Source organism: Ascidiella aspersa, chromosome 3, assembly GCF_963924565.1.
Source record: "Ascidiella aspersa chromosome 3, kaAscAspe10.2, whole genome shotgun sequence".
In the NCBI taxonomy this organism is placed as follows: domain Eukaryota; kingdom Metazoa; phylum Chordata; class Ascidiacea; order Phlebobranchia; family Ascidiidae; genus Ascidiella; species Ascidiella aspersa.
Window position 1 is genome coordinate 14,307,628 of NC_139449.1, and position 4,006 is coordinate 14,311,633.

Below are 4,006 nucleotides of genomic sequence, written 5' to 3' on the forward strand. Positions count from 1 at the left end.
AGCGTTACGTGACACCTTGGCACATAAAATAGATTTGAATTTAGCTAGAAATAACAGCATTTATGTTTAAGAGGACATGCTCGATGAACCCCTGAAACAGCTGCGTTGAACCCCAAGGGTTCGATAGAACCTTAGTTAAGAACCCAGGGTTGTTCCTAAGCAAAAATTTACACTCGCCAGGTAAAGCGAGCAGCTCAATCAGCACTCGCCAAATTTGTGCAAAATTCCGTCTGAGCGCAGTTATTTTGTGTTATCGATAATCTGTCTTATATTTTTTATAAAAGTCTGGTAGTTTATTTCCATTCATGGATGAACAAACTAAATACCCATAAACCAACAGTTAACGCTTAAAACAATGTTTTTTGGCCGAAATACTTCTTACAATCTTTAGTGAAAAAATAACACTGACAATTTAGTAGCCACGGCCTGCTTGTTTTCTATTGTTCTAAAATCCTCGCGCTCTTTAAACACTATAGTTACTGGTTTGAACAGCAAATAATGACTAAATAATTGTACGCCCTATAGTGGGTTGTTTCAATTTTCCAAGGGCGTTTACAATGGTTGCGATTGTATCTAAGATTTACAGACAGTTATATATATTTTTTAAGCTTTGACTTGTTTGACGGACTTAAAAGAGTTTGCAGCAAGATACTTACGTAGACTAATTTCTAATTTTTAGCTATAGTTGCACAAGTAGGCGATATGTTAAAATATCATGGTGTTCAGTGGGCTGTTTCGGTCCCTAGAAACATCCTAAAAAACACTGCTTACAAATATTATTAGAACTTACTGTTACCAAAAACTGCGGCCATTGCCTATAATTTTCTTATACGAACAATTCAATAAATACAGTAAACTAAAATTCTTATTGTATCGCTGGGTACATTACAAGTCCAACGACCGGGTTAAAAAACATTTGAAAATGAACAACTTTTAACTGTTTACCAATGCAGCAATGTCGTCTTTGATTGTTTGCCCGTAAACGATTTTTTTAAACTGGTCAAAGAGTCTTTATTACGAGCCTCAAACGTTACTTCTGTTATTTTTAATTGTGTTTTGTTGAATGTATTTGTGCCTTAGTATTTAAGGAAATAACTGGTGCTAAGTAATATTTCGCTTAGTAGTGGTGCTTAAAACAAACAAGTTGTCCTACACCAACTAATTAAAATTTTCGTCAAAGCCACTCGCCAGTCGGGCGAGTGGATGTCAATCAGCACTCACCCGGGGCCATTTGTACTCGCATTTGCGAGCGGGCGAGTGCTTCACCCCAAGGAACCACTGAGCAGGGCTATGAGCATACACATATATTAACAACTTTTCACCTAAATATCAAAGCTGAACGAGCATACATACATTAACAATTTATCCTGCAGAACCAGAAAAACACTAACGTACGCTTGATGCAAATGCAAATTATTTTTGTGAAAACGTAGTCATTTTTTGCATTATCAGCTAATCTTCAAATATTACTCAACCGAAAAAAATTCCAATTTCCAAAAATGCATTTCCTAGGCAGGCCTGCTTAACCTTTTAACCAGTGTTTAGTTGTAAAGATAAATAAAAGCGTTTACTTGTCATCGTTACTTACTAATTATAAGACATTTAACTTTTAATAAATGAACACTGATTAGCACCAAACTGGGCATTCTGGTAACCCTCTTTTTAATTAAAAAAATGAACATTTCGGAACTAGATTGTCAGTGATCAGATTACCATTGTTTACACCATGTGCTTGCGAGGACATACTCCTGCTAAAAATCAATTAGTGGTATATTGCTGAATATGCTTGTAATCAGTCCTTTTTAGCCTTTAACTGAACCATCCGCCCTGTTTTATTTCGAAAAATTTTCATCCGCACGAAACAAGGACGCTAAGTTTGCAACCTTTAGTTTTCCTATTTGTGAAATAACAATGAAAAGATTTGTTTATTAAACCAGTTTTATTTGATTACTGTATCACACACAATTAAAAATAATAACATGCACTATTCTCACCCGCACATTCATCCGTACCAAGTTTGTCATCCTACCTTACAATTTTTTTCATCCGCACAAGTGCGTACCATCCTACGGGTTTTAAAGCACTGCCTGTAATAAACTTGTGGCACTGTAAATTAATCATTTCCAATTGAAACTCTGTCGGGGCATGTGCAGCTTCAACAGAAAATTGTTGGGTTAAAATGTAATCTTATACCCCTGTGATCGAATTTTTTTGATGCGCTTATCATATTCTTCTTGCAGTATATATTACAGTGCCATTCGCTACAATTTTTACATAAACAAAAGGGGGCGGTACTGCCCACATTGGGAACCTCTGGTCTACAGTGAGAAATGCAAAATGTGCAATGAACTGAGGGTCGTTACATTAATGAACTGGTGTTTTGGGAGATCATGAATTTTTAAATAGCGTTGTTGATTTCGGTGCTTAATCCCTCCCCCAAACAAAAGTGAAATAATTTAATAAAATATATTAGGGTTGCTATTCTGGTTTCGTTATTTTAAATTTGAAGCCTAAAGTTCAAGAAACCTTTGGGATTTTACTTCAAACCTCCCTAGGGGACACATGTATTGCAGTCAGTAAAGAAAAACGGACACCAATTAACATTTTTTAGCCAAAAATAGGTCCGTAAGCCTAAATTTATTTTAGGATTTTTTGCCTAAACAGCAAAAAACAATAGTGCATAGAAATACAGAGTTTGTCCACATTTTTTCTCACATTTTTGCAACTATCTGCAAGCTTAAATTGTATTTTGAATATTGACTTTATATCACAACATTATAATAACTTATATTTCAAAAAAGTTAAACAGTGATTGATAGTTTGTTAAATAATGATGGCCTAGCCAATACCTTTAAAGGTTGTCAATAATTTAATAAATATTAAAAAAAAGTATTTTATGCAGAATATACCTTCTCTAAAAGGCTCCATGGAAAGAGAAAAACCAAACCATGGAAAAACCAAAGCTAAGTACAAACGATTTGGTAGTGTTAAAGGAAAAAGGGGTAGAGGGGGGGGTGGGGAGTTCTGGTGAACTAAAATAAAAAAAGTAATATACTGGAACAGAAAAAAGGCCATGCTAACCACCATCCTAGCAAATTAAAATATTGTTTTGATTGTAATGTTTATTATTTTGCACTTGCCCACTCCCCAATTACAAGTGCTATTCACTTAAGCAAAAAAAAATTTGACTGATCGCTCAGTTCCCTATTATCGGTTGGACCGATATAGTCTATACCTGATATAAGCACAGTTCAAATCATAAATAATCAAGCCGGTTGTAACAGATAAGGTAAAATAAGGTCTTTCAACAAACTGAATTGGTGAAAAGTTGATAAGTGTGCTGTGCCATTGAACTCACTATATTGGCAAAACCCTGTTTTTGTTTTGTTTTTTGTGTGTTATGATTAACCCACCCCGACAGTAGGAAGATATATAATTAAAACATACTAGGAATCAAAATTTGCGTTTTAAAGGAGTTTATTTAATGCAACCAATAAGCAGATTATGCTTATATTTAAAAAGCCTAAAATATCAACAAAATACATTTATATAGGCTAAAACCAGTCTTTGGGATAAAAGCACCTTCTAACTGGGTTTAATACATTACAAAGTAAATAAATTTTTGGTTAAACTTTTAAGGGAATTTTGCCAAAAAGCAAGGAATTTAAACAACCCATAACCGAATTCCTGATCAAGTTAACTACCAAATAGCTTAAATCCAGAAGTCTACGATTTCACCACCCACAAAGGCAGCATATCTTTTTACAGATAAATAGGTTATGGTCCACATTTAATATTACTAGACTAAACTTAATCGTATTATTTTTTACACATACTGTGTTTATTGCTAAAATTAACTTGGAATTCTCAGCAATTAAAAACAGTCTTGCTATCTTCAGGATATCTAAAATGAAATTAGGTAGTTCAAAGGTTAATATCACTGGGATTTTGTTTTCATTTTAGGTCTTCATTAGTTTTTTTAGATTATCATACATTTTAGTTAGGT